This window comes from Armigeres subalbatus, chromosome 2, assembly GCF_024139115.2.
Source record: "Armigeres subalbatus isolate Guangzhou_Male chromosome 2, GZ_Asu_2, whole genome shotgun sequence".
Classification (NCBI taxonomy): domain Eukaryota; kingdom Metazoa; phylum Arthropoda; class Insecta; order Diptera; family Culicidae; genus Armigeres; species Armigeres subalbatus.
In genome coordinates, this window is record NC_085140.1 from 22943003 (window position 1) to 22963508 (window position 20506).

At 39.8% G+C, this 20506-nt stretch overlaps 1 protein-coding gene across 1 annotated transcript in view; it reads left to right on the forward strand.

Moving 5' to 3' along the window:
- Nucleotides 1–19075: 19075 nt before the first annotated feature.
- LOC134218225 (uncharacterized) overlaps nt 19076–20506 on the forward strand; it is a 131323-nt gene continuing 129892 nt past the window's right edge. The window contains exon 1 of the mRNA XM_062697143.1: nt 19076–19219. The gene's annotated coding sequence lies outside the window, so the exon portion shown is untranslated. The remainder of the gene's footprint in view (nt 19220–20506) is intronic.

The following is a 20506-nucleotide window of genomic DNA, read 5'->3' on the forward strand; positions in this document are numbered from 1 at the left end:
TATAGTGATCCAACAAGTCAATATAAGTCCCTAGAGCCCATGCGAATACTTCACCATTCAAATAAGTCCAACTCAGATGTTCTAGGTTCTCCAAATTGTCCGGGAGTTGAGCTCAATTGGTCTACCAGGTCAACTTCGACTGGTATCTAGCCCATAACAACCCAGCGTGTCCATATAAGTCCTTAAATGTAATGCAAATGCTTCACCAGTCATATAAGTCCAACGCAGATGTTCTAGGTTCTTCAAATTGTCTGAGAGTTCAGTTCCATCGGTCCACCATTCGAATAAGTACAACGCAGATGTTCTAGGCTCTCGAAATTGTCCGGGAGTTGAGTTCAATTGGTCTACCGGGTCAACTACGACTGGTATCAAACCGATAGCAACCCAGCATGTCCATATAAGTACTGTTTTGCCTCTTCATGAGCAACCTTTCCAATTCTGCTACCGATGTGCCCGGATCTGGAAGTTTAGGAATTCTCTTCGAAGCACGAACTTATTGAACCTTTTCGACGAATCATTTATATGCAGAATTGTGAAAAATTAGCTGAAAAATATATTAAGCTCTTTTAGTGGAATGTATTCAACCGTCTAAGACGAATTAAGTACTCTCCATTTAATTCCACCAATTATTTTCGCTATCTTTGCAAATACGTATTTCGACCACAACTGTGTGGTCGTCTTTAGTGTCTCGTACAGGAGACTACTTAATTCGTCTTAGACGGTTGAAAAATTAGCTTCCGAATGATAATTATTTATTTGTCTTCAATCAAGCTTGTAGACCGTATTGTTACATTGGGAGCATTTAACACTAAACTACATGTTTTAGTTATAGATTACAATATTCTGTTATATAAGTAATTGTACAATTAGATGTTTCTGCTGTCGACGATTACAAAAATACTATTTTAATTTTGATTTGGACATACTAAAGTCAATAGCACCGCAATGTTCATTATAAATAGCCATCATTTGGCTCAAGGGACAATACTTTGCGTAATTTGTTCGATGAAATCCTGTTAAAAATATTTGTCGTTAACGTAACTGCCGCGATGGGGTGTAAACGTTTATTTTTGTTAATAATTCATTGGAATCGATTTTTTGTGTAACTAAATTATTTATAAATAATGTCATTGCATACTCACGCCTATTACTTAAAGTTTGGATATTAATAAGCATACAACGAGCTTCGTATGATGGCAAAGGAAAATTAGTCCAACTTAGCTTTCGAAGTGCATATAATAAAAATTGTAGCTGGACTGACTCAATCCGGTTAAAATGTGTAATTGAAAATGAAGACCAAACAATGCTGCCATATTCTAAAATTGACCTGACAATGTATAACGTTTTTATTGTAAATGGATCACGGAAGTTGTAACAAAATCGTTTAATGAATCCAAGCATACTATTAGCTCTATTTATAATAGTGTTGTAATGGTCAGCAAAAGTAAGTTTTGAGTCCAAGATTATTCCTAAATCCCTAATTCTATAACACTTTATTATGTTGTGGTTATCTAGAGTAATAACCAGAGGCGTCGCGTGGTCAATTCTTCAACCTGTGCACCGAGCAGCGTATTTCGGTTTCAGTTGTTTGATGTAGCTGTCAATTTATCAGCATTGAAATTACGAGTAAGCTCGCGCCGGTGATACTGTTACAAAATTATATTTGTTGTAGAAAAAAGTTAAGAATTCTATGATGAAAATTATGACGAGTTGATGATTGTTCGTGCTTCTCGTATCAAAGTTAAATATTTTGAGAAAAACCTGACCTGAAAAAGGGACCTCAAATGACACATCCAATATAAACGATCCCATATGTTTCGTCTATCTGCTTCTAAGCTACATCCCATTTATCGAATTAAATTCAAACTAAAATTGTGACGTGCGTTAAATTGAAAAACAAACTAATCTGGGGAATCATAATGGTTTTCAATATGTCATTTAAGGCATCTATTCAATGAAACGGTATCTTTTAATTTTAATTCAAGTTATTTCGTAGAACGAGACAAGTCTTAATAGTTATGTGCGCAGAAAATTGAATTATATTAAGAATAATTAGACGGCTAATACACATTTGTAATTAGCATGTCATACATATCAGAAAAATGGGGTTTGTACAATGAGGTTTATAATCTAAACGTTCCTCAACTGTTAATTATTCTATTTTAGTTTATTCCTTAGATAAATCTCTCTGTCATACTACGTGAACAGATGTTGAACAGTTTTAGATGTGTTTTTCCCTCCATCAGCGTTGATCTGATCATGCAATTGTTGATTAATTTGTGTGAACCATGGACATTCTTCCTACCCCTCTACCACCTAAGTTGTCCACATGGTATACGAATGAATAGCTCCTATCCTATTTTGGATATTGGATTTCACGAAAAATTCATCATAAACCAAAATCCCAATAAATATGTAATATTAAAACGCTTTTGATCTGATGTGCTTATTCAAAACCGGACTTTCACCATGGAACGCTTTGAGAGAGCAGAAATTTATTATTTAATCACCGCCTCTTTTCTTTTTCCATTTTGCTCCTATTGCGCGCTCTTCAAACAAACGCGCATGCGCTGTTTGAAGCGGTAGGGGAAGGAGGGGCAATATGCCCTAGCTAAGCAAACACTGCTTTATTGTCTTATTTGAAACGCAATTCATGGGTATTTTTACATTATGCATTAATTAAACAAGATAGCTAGTTGATGCCATTCAAAAATTGTCAAAAATCTCAATCATATTGATAATATTCACATTTCAAAAAAGTGGTGAGATTCTGTTGCCGGAAAACTCATGAGGCAAAACGCCTTTTAGCTGGCAGCTCCTAGGGAACAAAGCACCACGCGTCGGCGAATCAGCATTCTGGTATGGTTTTTCCGACCTTCCCATACACTATTTTGAAACTTTTTTCACCTAACCTACATAATTTTAGATCTAGTTTTGTTACGGACATCTTAATGACGGTAAATATGAGGGAAACCACAAAAGGCGTTTTGCATCGGGGGGGCGTTTTGGGGCCTCTTCCCCTATATGTACCCTACTCGGTAGGCACCAAACCGATGTGCTTTTCTCTATCGGCACATCGGCACCATTGGCACCAAACCGTGCACTGCTAAACGATGAACGCCTTGGTTACCTATACATCGCCGTATGCGGTTAAAGCGGGTTAACTACACATACAAAATAATGCGTGTATGATGCATGGCAAACCGTTCTCTGTTGAAAGTGCACGTGATGGACAACATGTGGCGGTGTGTCGTTTCGTTATCGTGGAGTAAAATATAACGCGTCCCCATCGCAGCATTTCAGTTGCCTCATATTAGGTACATGTCGCCTGTCCGTGCATATTTTACGATTATGTATTTATACCTAATCGTTAAATTTGTACTAAACATATGACAAATGCACATAATCCAAGTATATATTTGCATAAGAATGACAAGAAATCTATCGAGAGTTTGAATGTTAGGGACAAAATTGCTACCTGTGCAGTGCACAGGTTGCACATGCGGACGTGACGCCTCTGGAATAACGATATTTTGATTATTTCTTTTTCTACTGAAAGCAATTGAGTAACATTTTTTCACATTTAGTTGCAGTAGGCTTTTGTTAGACCATGTATTGAATAAAATAATATCATTTTTAAAAGCGATGATATCTTCAGAATTTTTAATTTCCAAATATAGTTTAATATCGTCAGCATACATCAAAATTTTTTTTTTTTATAATGTAGGATAAGTCGTTAATAAATATAATGAATAGTAGAGGACCTAGGTGCGAGCCCTGTGGAACTCCAGAGGTGGCACGAACAGGAAAAGATTTTTTTCCATTAAATTTCACTACTAAATCGCGATCAGTCAAATATGATTCAACCCATTTACAGAGTTCTGGATGAAATCCCACCTTTTTTAATTTAAAAAGAAGCAAAGGTTTGTCAACGCGATCGAATGCTTTACTGAAATCTGTGTATAGAGCCTCTACATGATTAGGAGAAGAGGCCCCAAAACACCCCCCCCCGATGCAAAACGCCTTTTGTGGTTTCCCTCATATTTACCGTCATTAAGATGTCCGTAACAAAACTAGATCTAAAATTATGTAGGTTAGGCGAAAAAAGTTTCAAAATAGTGTATGGGAAGGTCGGAAAAACCGAAAATTTCCACATTTTGAAGAAACATATAACATTTTGGCGAGGCAAAACGCCCTAGTGGCACTAACCTACAATGTACTTGCGTCTCCACGCACTATCCATACCAGAATGCTGATTCGCCGACGCGTGGTGCTTTGTTCCCTAGGAGCTGCCAGCTAAAAGGCGTTTTGCCTCATGAGCAGGGCTGACAATAGTCATTCTCGTCGCACGACGAAAGCGAAAAAAATATAGTCTTCGTCATAACATTGCCCGACGTAACACCTATTCGGTTTCTTCGCACCGCATGCCTTCCACGACGATAGTCGTGCAGTCAAAAGTTATGACGATTTCTGTCGTCACTTCTTCACACAATTGACTGCACGTCATTATAGTCAGACTGGTTCAAATCATAATGGCGTCTCAAATAAACAAATAGTAGGAACCTTGGTAACATAAATGAATCGATAACATGTATAACGCCTTCATACGTTACTTCAAATTCATTATTACAAAGTATTAATAAAAATCTTCGCATGGCAGCTGCCGCTTGAAGAATAATGTTACGAAGTCTTCGTTCTTCGATGTCGTCATGACGATTTGGTTGCACGACGAAAGCTAACGTTGTGCGCGTCATTGACGATGCGTGGAGTAGCAATGAAGACAATACAACTCGTCTCTACTGTGACATTTCGTACTGCGACGATGACTATTATCAGCCCTGCTCATGAGTTTTCCGGCAACAGAATATCACCACTTTTTTTAAATGTGAATATTATGAATATGATTGAGATTTTTGACAATTTTTGAACGGCATCAACTAGCTATCTTGTTTAACTGATGCATAATGTAAAATTACCTATGCATAGCGTTACAAATAAGACAATAAAGCAGTGTTTGCTTAGCTAGGGCATATTGCCCCCCCTTCCCCTACCTTTATCCATTGCTTCCAACGAGTATTGAACAAATTCAAGAAGATTCGTGGTAGTCGAACGACCTTTAAAAAATCCGTGTTGAGTAGATGTGATTCGGTTTTTAATTTGAGTACAGATTTTTCTATTTACAATTGCTTCAAAAATTTTTGGAATAGAGGATAAAAGGGCTATACCACGATAATTACAAACATCCGATTTTAAACCAGACCTGAAAATAGGTGTCAAATAGGATCTTTTCCATAACTTAGGAAAGACTCCGCTTTCAAGGGACATATTAAATAACCAAAACAATGGGGCAGTGAACTCAGTAGCTAAGGTTTTTAGGAAGAATGTAGGAATTCCATCAGGACCAGCGCACTTGGACGCATCTAAACCTTTGAGTGAATCAAAAATGTCATTTACATGGATTTGGCGAACAGTTATATCACTGGGAAAATCAGGAAAAACCTCTAAATATTTGCAATCTCGATCGGTATCATTATATTAGTACAAGTTTTTTGAAAAAAATCAGCAAACAGATTGCATATGGTTTGCGAGTCATTGCCTGTGTTATCATTATAATTCATACAGGATGGAAAGATGTTAGATTTCAATTTGGAGTTTACATATTTGAAAAAGTGTCTAGGATTAGATTTTATTTCATTCTCAGATGACTTTTACCATACTTATTGCATCCTGTTTCATCCATCATTTTCTGCCTGCTCCACGAAGGAGTGAGCAATGCTAAAATTTGGAATATAAAAAATGTTTTGATGCAATCTTACAATTGTCCAGGATATCTTTGCAACTGGCACGTTAGTATCGTCATTCATTCATTTATTTAGTCTACATCTAAACAGATAACACTGAATCAACAATTTGACGCCACAATACACGGTTCGAGGCCGCATCTCTCCATCCTCGAATACGCCCCACGCTCGCCAAGTCGTTTTGCACCTGGTCTGCCCATCTCGCTCGCTGCGCTCCACGTCGTCTCGTACCTGCCGGATCGGAAGCGAACACCATCTTTGCAGGGTTGCTGTCCGGCATTCTTGCAACATGCCCTGCCCATCGTACCCTTCCGGCTTTAGATACCTTCTGGATACTGGATTCGCCGTAGAGCTGGGCGAGCTCATGGTTCATTCTTCGCCGCCACACACCGTCTTCTTGCACACCGCCAAAGATGGTCCTAAGCACCCGTCTCTCGAATACTCCGAGTGCTTGCAAGTCCTCCTCGAGCATTGTTCATGTTTCATTTCCATAGAGGACAACTGGCAGCCCAAAAATTGTCCATTAAAACAGATGAAATTGTCCTTAAACAATTGAAAAATGCTCCTTAAAAATACTGATCATTTTTCCTTAATTTATTGAACAAATTACCTTGAAATATATAAAATGCTACGTAAACATTTGAAAAGTGTACCGTAGAAACGAAAAAAATATACCGTAAACAATTGAAAATGCTCCTTAGAAAAACAAAGATTTGCTATTTAACTAATGATAATTGTGCAGTATATTGATATAAAAATTATTGTGAAATAGTTGAAAAAGTACCTTGAAATTGGCTGTCATAAAGTAGAAAAGAAGAAGGAGTAAACCAAAAAAAAATGCTCCTTAACCTGAGAAAATGCTCCTTAAACTAAAAACAGTGCTCCGTAAAAAAAATGAAATGCTCCATAAACTTATACAAAATGTAATCTTAGCCTACAAGCAATTCAAAGCATTGTTAAAGAAATTGTACCTTTCCGTCATCTTTGTTTTTCTAAGGAGTATTTTCAATTGTTTACGGTACATTTTTTTCGTTTCTACGGTACACTTTTCAAATGTTTACGGAACATTTTATATATTTCAAGGTAATTTGTTCAATAAATTAAGGAAAAATGATCAGTATTTTTAAGGAGCATTTTTCAATTGTTTAAGGATAATCATGATAGTTTCATGATGTATTTACCATTTTCCCGAGGACAACCGGTCTTATTAGCGTCTTGTACAAGACACATTTGGTGCGGTGGCGAATCTTTTTTGACCGCAGTTTTCATCTGGAGCCCGTAGTCCATCACCTTGTCTTAGTCCCCGGCGCGATTCGAACGAACTGGAGTGTTCGCCCGAAATCTTCATACAGTTTTGCACACCATCCACCGTTGCTTTGATCAGTCTGGTAAGCATCCCAGGGAAGCAGTTCTCCATAATTTTGCATAGCTTCACGTGGTCTGTACTGTCGTATGCCGCCTTGAAATCAACGAACAGATGGTGCGTTGGGACCTGGTATTCACGGCATTTTTGAAGGATTTGTCGTACAGTTAAGATCTAATCCGTTGTCGCGCGGTCGTCAACAAAGCCAGCTTGATAACTTCCCACGAACTCATTCACTAATGGTGACAGACGACGGAAGATGATCTGGGATATCACTTTGTAGGCGGCATTAAGGATTTTTATTTATTTATTTTTTGAATGGTCTTCGATGGTATCTGTACGATACCATCGAAGACGATTCAATAAATAAAAAAATATAAAAAAGAAGCCCCCAGGAAAATCGTTTTAAAATTCTTTAGCATTTTTTTTGGGAATTCCCCTGCGCATTTCCTTACAAACTCCAGTGGAATGCACACGAAAATCTCTCTGGATATTATATATTTGAAATTCTCTCTACAATTCGCACAGAAACTTTTACAGAAATTTCTTCCGAAAGTCCTCCAATTTTTATTCCTGGTACTGCTACCCAAATTTCACCCCTGGAAATTCTTTCACAATTTCTTCTGCTCTTCTTCCTCGAGTTCCTCCAAGGCTTTCAGCGGAAATTGTTACAAGAGCACTTTCATAAATACCTCTATATAGTCCCAGAAAAAATCTCGATGGGTCTCCAGAAGATATCAGTGGAGGAATTACTGAAATAGTTTCTGAAGAAATTCCCAGAGAAATTAAAGAAGTTTAAGTATTCTCAAATACAGGATGTCTGCAAATTATCCGTACAACAAGACAGGTTTTTAAATATTTTTTGGAATAAATTAAAGAACCAGCATGCATTGCATGTTATTATAATAGGACTACATAAACCAAACTGAATTTGTGCACATTAAAATGACCCCTGTATCCTGAGTTGTACGCCTTCGATCGTGTTGGAAAAAAATCACGATGGCCGCACGTTTCTATACAGATATTTTTCACACATTTTTGACGATCGGTGTTTTGATGGCTGTTGATTTCAAGATGGACCATACCGAATGATAAATTCAATCCAAATCGGGTGAGTAGGAAGGCAATTCCTTTTTGTTCGGAAAACCGGAAAAAAAGCATTCACAAAGACTTTTTTTTTATACATGAAATGACGCTCAGTGTTCTCAGAATATACATCTGTTACAGCCTACTGAGTTGTTATGCCCATATAGCTACCGATTCAGTCCATTATTGTCTGTTTTTGCTTTGTAGAAGCAAACTATCAAAATCTGTGCGGATAATTTGCAGACACCCTGTAATGTTTAAAAAAATAAAACAACTTGTTCTAAGATCTCCAAATTGTCCTGGAGTTTGAATCAAATGGTCTACCGAATTACCCAAGTCTTTCCTGATCTCCCAAGCCGTGGTAACCCTAATTGTGCCCTCAAAGTATTTGTATTTGTCTTTCACTTGCGTCTCAAATCCAGGCATTTGAAATGTTGTAAGGTTTCCAAACTGTTCTAGATTTGGAATCAAATGGTCTAACGAATCAACTGAGACTTGCATGATGTCCCCAGCCACGGTATCAACCCAATTATGTCCCCCGAGTATTTGTTTTTCATTTACGTCTCAAATCCAGGCAAATGAGATGTTGTAAGATCTCCAAATTGTCCTGGAGTTTGAATCAAATGTTCTGCCGAATCAACCAAGGCTTCCATGATGTCCCCAGCCGCGGTAACAACCCAATTATGTTCTCCGAGTATATGTCTTCCATTTGCGTCTTAAATCTGGGCGTATAAAATGTTGTAAGATCTCCAAATTGTCCTGGAGTTTGAATCAAATGTTCTGCCGAATCAATCAAGGCTTCCATGATGTCCCTAGCCGCGGTATCAATTCAATTATGTCCTCCGAGTATTTTTCTTTCACTTGCGTCTCAAATCCATGCATATGAGATGTTGTAAGATCTCCAAACTGTCCTAGAGTGTGAATCCAATGGTCTACCGAATCAACCAAGGCTTCCATGATGTCCCAATCCGTGGTATCAGCTGAACTATATTCTACGAGTATTTGTTTTCACTTGCATTTCAAATCTAGACATATGAGTTGATCTTAGATCTCCAAATTGTCCTGGAGTTTAAATTAAATGGTCTGCCGAATAAATCAAGTCCTTCATGATGTTCTCAGCCGCTGTATCGACCTAATTATGTCCTCCGAGTATTTTTCTTTCACTTTGGTTTCAAATTCAGACATATGAGATGTAGTAAGATCTCCAAATTGTCCTGGAGTTTGAATCAAATTGTCTGCCGAATCAATCAAGGCTTCCATGATGTCCTCAGCCGCGGTATATATCCAATTATGTACTCCGAGTATTTGTCTTTCACTTGCATCCCGAATCCAGGAATATGAGATGTTTTAAGATCTCCGAATTGTTCCGGAGTTTGAATCAAATGGTCTACCGAACCAACAATGGCTTCCATGATGTCCTCAGCCGTGGTTACAACCCACTTATGTCCTCAGAGTATTTGTCTTTCGCTTGTGTCTCAAATGGAAGCATATGAGTTTGAATCAAATGGTCTACCGAATCAACCAAGGCTTATATGATGTCAACGACCGCGGAATCAACCCAATTATGTTCTCCGAGTATCTGTATTTCACTTGCGTCTCTAATCTGGGCATATGCTATGTTATAAGATCTCCAAATTGTCCTGGAGTTTGAATCAAATGGTTTGCCGAATCAACCAAGCCCGTCATGATGTCCCCAGCCGCGGTATCAACCTGAGTAGCACAAGTCAGACAAAAATGGCTGTAGCAATTTTATTGTGACTAAATCCGGTCACATATGAATTGGGTCAAGCCTATTTTGATCCATATAACCAAAGTGAATACGGCTTCAACTATTGTTCCATTGCAGATCATCCATGAATATCTTCCATCCCTGAAATATAAGCCTTACGGTCAACACGCGTAACCAAAAGGCTGTTATCTCTTTAAAAAAAACATGCTCATACCTGTTTTGATCCATAGGACTAGATTGGATACCTCTTCAACTATTGTTCCATTCCAGGAAATTTAAGAAAATCATGAAGTACAGGTCTTAAGGTTTATAGGATTATTATTTTTTAATGGTTCATCCACTTTTGATCCTTACTTTTTTTCCATAGATTATTCCTTTCCAGGTCATCGAAGAATTCTATGGAGTGTTGGCTTCAATATCTACACGCATAACCAAAGGGGTTGTTATCTTTTTTTAATGGTTCTTGCGTTTCTGCACTTTTTGATCGATAGAATCAAATTGTAATCATCAGAACCAAATTGGTTACATCCCATGTGATTCATTCAGTGGTTCATTTGTTTTTGAAAATGATTCATTTCCTTTCGATTCATAGAAAAACATGGATATACCTTCAAAAATTCTTCCATTTCAGTTCATCCAAGAATTTCCTTAAATATATGTTTTAACAGCTGTTTGATGGTTCCAAAAATAATTCATGCTTTGTGATTTACAGAACCGATTTGGATAAATAAAATATGTGCATGTGCTCGGATGACATAATTGGGAACCGAGGTGAGCTGGTCTAGAGCTGAAAATCTCGCTAATAAAGATAAAAAAATCGGAACACACCTTCATTGGGGACATAGCTCCAGGTGAGGTAGACCATTTGGTTCAAACTCTAGGGTAGTTTAGAGGAGCTCCAGGACAATTTGGTGATCTTACCACACCTCATATGTCTTATTTTGAGACGCAAGTAGAAGACAAATACTCGGAGAACATATTTGAGTTGATAGAACGGCGTAGGACATCATGATGGCTTTGGTTGATTCGATAGACCATTTGATTTAAACTCCAGGATAATTTCGAGATCTTATAACACCTTATTTGCCTTGATTTGAGACATAAGTGAAAAACAAATAATCGGGGGACATTATTGGGTTGATATCGCGGCTGGGGGTACCATGGAAGCCTTGGTTGATTCATTAGACCCTTTGATTCAAACTCCAGGACAATTTGGAGATCTTACTACATCTTACATGCTGAAATTGGAGACGCAAGTGAAAGACTCGGAGAACATAATTGGGTTGATACCGCGGCCGTTGACATCATAGAAGTCGTGGTTGATTCGGTAGACCATTTGATTCAAGTTCTAGGACAATTTGGAGATCTTAGAATCTCTCATATGCCTGGATTTGATACGCAAGCTAAAAGCAAATACTCGGAGGACATAAGAGGGTTGTTACCACGGCTGGGGACATCATGGAAGCCATTGTTGATTCTGTAGACCATTTGATACAAAGGAGCCCTCCTTAGCCGTGCGGTAAGACGCGCAGCTACAAAGCAAGACCATGCTGAGGGTGGCTGGGTTCGATTCCCGGTGCCGGTCTAGGCAATTTTCGGATTGGAGATTGTCTCGACTTCCCTGGGCATAAAAGTATCATTGTGTTAGCCTCATGATATACGAATGCAAAAATGGTAACCTGGCTTAGAAACCTCGCAGTTAATAACTGTGGAAGTGCTTAATGAACACTAAGCTGCGAAGCGGCTCTGTCCCAGTGTGGGGATGTAATGCCAATAAGAAGAAAGAGAAGAATTTGATTCAAACTCCAGAACAATTCGGAGATCTTAAAACATCTCATATTCCTGGATTTATAACGTAAGTGAAAGACAAATAATTGGAGGACATAATTAGGTTGATACCGCGACTGGGGACACCATGGCAGCCTTGGTTGATTCGTTTGGCCATTTGATTCAAACTTCAGGACAATTTGGAGATCTTACAACATCTCACATGCCTGGATTTGGAGAGATCTAACAATACCTCATGTAAAACGCAAGTGAATGTATTTAAAAGTATGCAATAATCAATAAATTAAGTGAAATACTAGAAATTTTAGCAAAAAATCTTTTTACGTCACATTTAGTTTACGCCCCCCCCAATAAGTGACGTAAAAAGAGGGTTGAATGTATTACTTCTGCGTGAAGTTAAACCCTTATCACAATGTTATGGAAATGATAATATCATCTTCGAAGCTTAGAGGTACATGTTCTTGATAGAAATAGAAGCGAAAGTAGAGATTTATTAGTTCTCTTAAGATACGGCAGGCATGAAGAATGTTTTATAGAAATGGACTTAAAAGCGATTGTCGTGGCAAAAAATATTCGGCGGCGTGACGTGGCACGACGGCGCACAGGTCTATATAGAACCACTTCTACGTACAAATACTACATTTACAAAACTAGCTACATTCCATAATGATTTTCTATTCAAAACAACAAGGTGTTTTTTTTTCAATTTCGTTTATTTGGTAGGCTCAGGCGTGTATAGCACTTTACGGAGCCACGTTTCTTTGAGATATGTACAATCGACATAATCTTATTATTAAATTAGTAAGAGAGGGAAATAAGCCAACGTACTCGTGGTGACTCGAGGTTAGGTTTACAATGTTTAAGGATGGACGGGGATTAGGATTTGGGAATCAGGGAATCATCATAATCAAGGAATTTCAGCAGCTCATCCGGTCATTTGGCGTCGGGGACGATGTGGTGTTCGTCGTGCTCGAAGAATGGTTCGAATGGGAGCATCTTCCGGACGGCCAGAGCTACGGCGCTCTACGGGACAGACAGACAGAGACAAAACAAAAAAAAAACTTTGAAGAAAAGAAAAAAAAAACAAAAGTATTAGACTTTTATGTCAGAGGAACAAAGAAAACTATAAATGGCTTGCATATAGACCACATCACGATCCCCCAAAACACCTCTTATCTCCTGGAAGGGTTGTTTACCTCGGGCCACTAGGGTATCCAATAATTGCTCTCTGGAGACGTCGTTTTCCGAGCAGAACCAAACTACGTGATCGATGTCATCATAACCGGCTCCGCACCTACATAAGTTGCTATCGACAAGGTTTATTCTGTACAGATGTGCGTTTAGTGAATAGTGATTAGACATAAGTCTCGACATCACGCGAATGAAGCCTCGACTTAAGTCCTCACCTCTGAACCACGCTCGCCCAGAAACTTTTGGAACTATAGAAAATAGCCACCGTCCAAGTTCGTTGTGTGTCCAATTTCTTTGCCAACTTTGAAGAGTACTCTGACGGACTAATGGGAAAAACTCGTTGCTCGAGAATTGTCTATCATAAACCTCACCTTCCTGTGCGCCCACCTTTGTCAGCGAGTCTGCCTTCTCATTGCCGTAGATTGAGCAGTGAGAAGGGACCCAAACAAAGGTAATCTTGAATGATCTTTCGACCAAAACACGCATCTGCTCTCTTATGTTTGTAAGAAAGTAAGATGCGTGCTTAACAGGTTTCATCTACCGGAGTGCCTCGATAGAACTAAGACTATCCGAGAAGATGAAATAATGGTCTACGGGCTGATTGGAAATTATCCCCAAAGCGAAGTTAATTGCTGCCAGCTCAGCAACATAAACCGAACACGGTTCCTGAAGTTTTCGGAAGGTGGTTGAAGTTACATTGAAAACACCGAAGCCAGTGGATCCGTTAATGCGAGAACCATCAGTGAAATATCTGTTGTTGCAATTGACATGTTCATATTTTTCAGAAAAATGGAGGAATAGAAAGATTTCGAAGGTGATCTGGTATTCCTTGAATAGCATGTTTCATGGACAGATCGTATTCAATTGAGAAACTGTCATTGGTGAAGTCAACTCGAGGGGGAGTATAACATGGAAGACAGAGATCTGACGATATGTAGTTGAGATAAACTCTTAAGAATCTTGACCGATGAACCAGTTCAAGCATAATATCGAAGTTGTGTAAGACAAGTGTGTTACTTGTTCCACATTTGATTAGTATTCTTAATGAGAGCTCCCAGTAACGGTGCTTTAAAGGAGTGACTCCAGCAAGCACCTCCAGGCTCATGTTATGCGTTGAATGCATACAGCCAAGGGCAATACGCAAACAACGATATTGAATTCGTTCCAATTTGATAAGGATGCAATCAGCTGCTGAGAGGAAGCAGAAGGAGCCGTACTCTAAAACAGAGAGAATAGTCGTTCTATAGAGTTTGATGAGGTCTTCCGGGTGAGCACCCCACCATGTTCCGGAGATAGAACGTAGAAAATGGATCCTTTTCCGGCATTTCTCTATAAAATACTCAATATGAAGTCTCCAGGTGCATTTAGAATCAAACACGACCCCAAGGTATTTAGAAGATGAAGATTGGTTGATGTCATCATTCAACAGCTTTAGTTTCAGTTGAGCAGGGTACCGCTTCTTAGTAAACACAACCAACTGAGTTTTTTGCGGTGAAAACTCGATCCCCAAATGTCTGGCCCAAACAGTCAGATTATCTAGGGTACTTTGCAATGGTCCTTGCAAGACAGCTGCACTTGGACCTCTTAGATAGACCACGGCATCATCTGCAAGTTGTCTGAGCGTGCATTGTCCTTCCAAACAATTGTCAATATCTTTAACATAGAAATTATAAAGCAAGGGACTTAAACATGAACCTTGGGGAAGACCCATGTAGCTATTTCTGGAAGTTGTCAGAGTGCCGAGTGTAAAATTCATTTGTTTTTCTGACAACAAATTGTACAAGAAATTATTCAAAATAACGGGCAATCCATTACTGTGCAGATTGTCTGACAGCACTTTTATGGAAACTGAATCAAAAGCGCCCTTAATATCCAAGAATACTGAAGCCAATTGCTCCTTGTGCGCAAAGGCCAGCTGTATATCTGAAGAGAGCAACGCTAGACAATCATTTGTTCCTTTACCTTTACGAAATCCAAACTGAGTATTTGAGAGTAATGCATTTTGTTCAACCCAATGGTCGATTCTTGAAAGGATCATTTTTCCAATAATTTTCTCATGCATGAAAGCATGGCAATCGGTCGGTAGGAATTGTAATCAGACGCTGGTTTCCCAGGCTTTTGAATAGCTATTACTTTGACCTGTCGCCATTCTGGTGGTACGATGTTGTACTCCATGAAACAGTTGTACAGGTCAAGTAATCGTCTTTTTGCGATATCTGGGAGGTTTTTCAGAAGATTGAATTTGATGTTATCGCATCCCGGAGCAGAGTTATTCGATGAAAGAAGAGACATAGAAAGTTCCAGCATTGAGAATGGCCCATCCAAAGAACCGGGATCAGTGACTGATTCTCGAAATAGCGGTTCTGCTGGAACGGAATCTGGACAGACCTTTTTTTGCGAAATTGAATATCCATCGGTTGGAGTATTCTTCACTCTCGTTGGTGGAAATGCGGTTCCGCATGTTGCGGGCCGTTTTCCAAAGTGTTGTCATTGAGGTTTCTCGCGATAGTCCCTCGACAAAACGTCGCCAGTAGCTACGTGTTTTTGCCTTGAGAAGATTTTTGAGCTTTCTTTCAAGCCACAAATACTATTCAAAAGACTCGGACCTTCCGTGTTTAAGAAAGGCCTTGAAGGCATAAGATTTCTCAGAATACAACTTAGTACATTCATCATCCCATCCAGGAGTGACTGGTCTTCTTATGACAGATGTACTTGGAACGTGTCGTTTCTGAGCTTCTAGTGCACTTTTATGAATCAATTCGTTAAGGAATCGATACTCATCCAGTGGCGGAAGAATATCAGTTGATTCAATACCAATTTTACCGCCGATGCAAATTTTGCCAGTCAATGTTCTTCGTGAGATCGAAAGGAACATTAACTGGCTCAGATTCTTGATAGCCACTTTTAATGGTGGTGGCTATCGGCATATGGTCACTACCGTGGGGATCTTGGATAACCTTCCACGTGCAATCTAACGATAGTGAATTAGAACATAAAGACAGATCAATACGGCTTTGTTGACCATTTGGTCCTATTCGAGTTACTTCACCAGTGTTCAAAATATTCAAATTGAAATCGTCACACAAATCATAGAAAATAGGCGCTCTATAATCGTCATACGTTTCGCCCCATCCAATACCATGTGCGTTCATATCACCCAATATCAATACTGGAGATGATAGGATGAGATGAAAAATGTCGACGATTAATAGAGGCATTTGGAGGAATGTACACTGAAGCTATGCAAAGATCTTTATTCTTCACATTTACTTGGCATGCGACGATTTCTAAGCCGGGAACAGTCGGAATGGGAATTCTGTAGAAGGAGTAGCATTTTTTGATCCCCAAAAGAACGCCACCATAGTGGTCATCCCGATCTTGGCGAATAATGTTAAAATCGTGGAAGTTGATTTCATCTTCAGAAGAAAGCCATGTTTCACAGAGAGCAAATACATCACAATCGGAATTGCGAATCAAAAACTTGAACACGTCCAATTTATTTTTTAAACTATGACAGTTCCACTGCAGCACAGTGATTGTATCTTGTATGGCCGTATTATCCATCGAAAGATACAATTTCTGCAAGAAGGGGCCATGAAACAGTCAATTGCTTCAGATAACTTTCTACTGTTGGAATAAAGAGGTCAATAATTGGCCTCAATGAATCCGGAATATTGAAAAGATTCAAAAAGCGGTCCACGAGGTCCTTAAAGGATATCAATCCTCGCTTGGACGAGATTCTCTTTTAGGAAGTGCGAGTAGCATTTTCCTTTTCATTGATAATCCTAGCCGGATGTTTCTTAGGAACATCGGTTTTAGGCAATGGCGGGAATGTCTTAGAGCAGCAGGGATCTGCAGTGAAGACTGGTTGCTTCGGGATTTTAAATAATCCCCCATTACCTTCAGATTTTGCCAAGCCTTTATGGATGACTTTTGTTTTCTTTCGGCGCGATTCCGGGGAAGACGGTTGCTTCTTCTTTTCGGGCGCGTGTACCTCCGAAGAATCATCCATGTCGGCTGCGTCAGAGTCCGATTCATCAATGGAGATGGAATCATAATAGTCACTTACTTGAACGGCAGCTGAAAAAGCAGTCTTTGTGGTGGCAGTGGCGGATGTGTCTTGCGCTTTAACCATTTCCGCATAAGACTGCTTGGAGCGCTGTACCAACGAGCGCTTCACTTTTTGGGTGCGCTTTTTGTACACCGGGCAATCTTGCAAACCATGGGCAGGATCCAAACCACAATAAGCACATTTTGTGGCTTGTTGCTGGCAGGTATCCTCCCGATGTCTTTGGAAACATTTACCACAAAGTGGTTTGTTGTCACAAAACTCGGCAGTGTGACCTAATTGTTTGCAGTTGGTACAATTAAATACCCTTCGTACAAACAAACGCACCGGAAACAACATATTCTCGATATCTACATATTTTGGGAGCATCGAACCGGCGAACGTCACCCGAAGCGAGCCTGACTTAGCATATACCTTTTTACCATCTACTGTGGTTGCTGAATGCAATTCCTTGCAGTCCAAGTTATCCACGGTAGATTGCAGGGCATTCTTTAAGCGACCTTTCCCTGCAAGCACATCCTTGCAAGTTATGCTCGCTGCGTTGATCACACCTTCTATTTCGACCTCCCGCGAGGGGACATAAACTAAATATTCAATGTTGTACGCCCTGTCGCCAGCAATTTCATTCGCCACCTGGTATGTAGGTGCGGTGATGCGTAGCTTGTTTCTGTTGATTTGATTGAATTCAAGCTTCGTAAAACGACGCGTCAAGTCTCGTTTGATGCCGAGAAAATCTAGGCTTTTCGCTTTCTGCCGAAAGTAAACAACCCAAGGGCCAGGCGAAGATGCCTGGTAAAACCGTGTGCGAACCTCTTTTGGTGGCTCACCACCTCCCATAGTCTCTGCTTCCATTCTCACCCCGAGAGGTGGAAGGACAATTCTGTCTTATACTAACTTAAAACTATTAGCAAATCAGAAAAAAATAATAAGAAAAAAAACTAATTCAATTGATTTCAATCAGTCCCGCTCCAAAAGGGAGAACAATAAAAAAAAATCTGCCACTTATCTGTGCTGCTGCTGTAGGTAGCAGCAGAAACAATAGCCTGCTTTACTGGCGTCGCCAGAAGCAGCTACTTCGCTCGCCGACAGTGATCGCCTTGGATCCGTAGGTAGGCACCACACAATAGACTCGCACTACCGAACAACACCTGCGATGAGACACAGCACACACGTCTGGCTCGTTCGAACTATCGGCACGGAATGAACAAGGTGTTTATAACTTTCTAACGTATTTAAAATATGTTTTAAAAATGGGCTTGGGGCAAAACGCCATTTTGACCCGTGGGAGTTAGGCTATTTCGCCCCGTGGGTGCATTAGGCACTGTTCTCCCCTAGATCATTTACCAATTCACGTATTTTCAGTTTAAGTTTTAGCAATTCTCGAATTGAATTTTGTTCGATTTTGACTTAGAAAGTTCAATTTGAAATATACGTCGTGAATATTAAATTCATCACTGGATTAATAACATTGTCCACTTGGGCAACACCTTTAATTCCCGATTCCCATAGAACGAGAGGAAATCAAATTATCTTTCTGATCGATTATATAAATAATCAGTATTTGAAAATTGAGCCGATTATTTATATAGAGCATAGGTAGCATATCATCCTTAAAAGCTCTATGATTTGTTTGCAAACAAATAAGCTTTAGCCTTTAACATAGTACCCGTCACTTTTTTAAACCTATGACGAATACTTGGCGCCTGTAACTTTGCCGCCATTTCCTCCTGTTCTACAGTAGAATCCCATAAAAAGCTGTCAATGATATTTCCGTGAAGAACTTAGCTTTATGTTCGTGAATTCACTACCATAACAAGCGTTTTTTTTTCTATCGCAAACATGTGAGGACTCAGAACTCACCTACCTCCATCTGCAGCAAACTCAAGAGGTGCCGAACCTAATCCACAACCACTTGCATTGAGCAAACCGCGAGGGGGTGGCACAAGTTCTCAACCAACACAAACGCGCTCAAGCAGTGGCCTCAAGATCGACCGCCGACGACGGCCGACGACGACGCTGCGATCGTCAACTCGCGAGGTAGGCAGGCTTCTTGGCAGCCGCGATTCAGTTGAGTTTGAGATCTTGTTGTGGTTAAACCTCTCTCTGCTGCTAACGGCGACTTCAACGAAGGCAGTGCTACCGAGCACCAAGGGAGCACTTGTTTTGAAAAAAATAAGGCGGTTGGGCAAGAAGTAAGTACCTCTGCTGTGGAAGTGAGTTATGAAGGGGGCTCGAGCCGTGCACATACCACGGAGGCTTTGATCCCGTGGTGCCCATAAATTTGGATTTTGTGTTGTTTGCGGAGATGGCGTGCGCAGCTGGATTAGTGGATGATCGCCGTAAAAAGATGTCAGAAATTTGACTTGGTAAATAAATTTTGTGCGCGTGTGGGAAAATTGCATTGATGAATTCTGTGGAATAATGTGCCTAGGAGGGATAGTTGAAAGTGGCTCATATGAAGAGAAGTAATAAATATCGAGTGCAATGAGTCCAAAACGGAGCGTGTGTAGTGACTGACTCAGGTTTACAGTTTTAGAGCGAGTACTGAGAGGAATGTCGTGATCTGTAAAAGAGGCTAAAGACAGCACGAGTGATGGAGGTGGCGCGCAAATGTCGTACGCGATCTTATGCGTAATTTAGGTTATGTACGTGTGGACGGGGTTGGATATTTCGCATGTACCTGTTCACAACAACCCTAATTAATTCCATACGTTTACGAGGGAGAAATTCCTGTTTATTTTCATCTCGCATGTGTCAAACTAGACTCCGGTGTGCGAAATCGATCGAGCATTACATCACCGATCGCTTATGATGATTTTCAGTTTTGTTTCGTCGAGAAGCAGTCGGTGTGCCATGCAACAGTCAGTGAATGAGGAATGATGAAGTAGGCACCACGCCACAGAAGGAGCGGTCGAGCAAAAATCAAGAGTTGTTCGGCAAATACCAAAGTGAGAAGTAGTCTTCGGATCGTACGTAACTCGCTGACAGCAGTGACTCCCCGATGATCTCTGTCGACTAGGTATGCGGTCTGATACATAACCGAAAACGCGAAGATGATGAATCAAAACTTCCGCGTATCTTGCAAAATCGACAGCCGAGATGTTTTCAGCGATACAAGAAATTCCCATCAACAGTGCCATCCTGATTTGGAGGGTGGTCACAATTGATATTTTCGATTGTACCTTGGGAGGAACGTTTATTAGTGCACATTATTCCTTATGGTGCACGATCTCCATGTATGATGAATGATGCTTTTGACAAATGCTTTTGAGGAACAATATGTCATAAACAAGTGCTAAGCGTATGCGATATAACTTTTCATATTTTTATGTAGAGTTAAACGATGTATGGATATTTGAAATACATGAGCAGCTTAACAAAGCTAAAGAAACTCATCATTTAAGTGGTGTTGATGCTTTCGTTTTATATATAAAGAATATTTCATACGTACATTGCTCTGCAGCATATTTGCTTGAGAT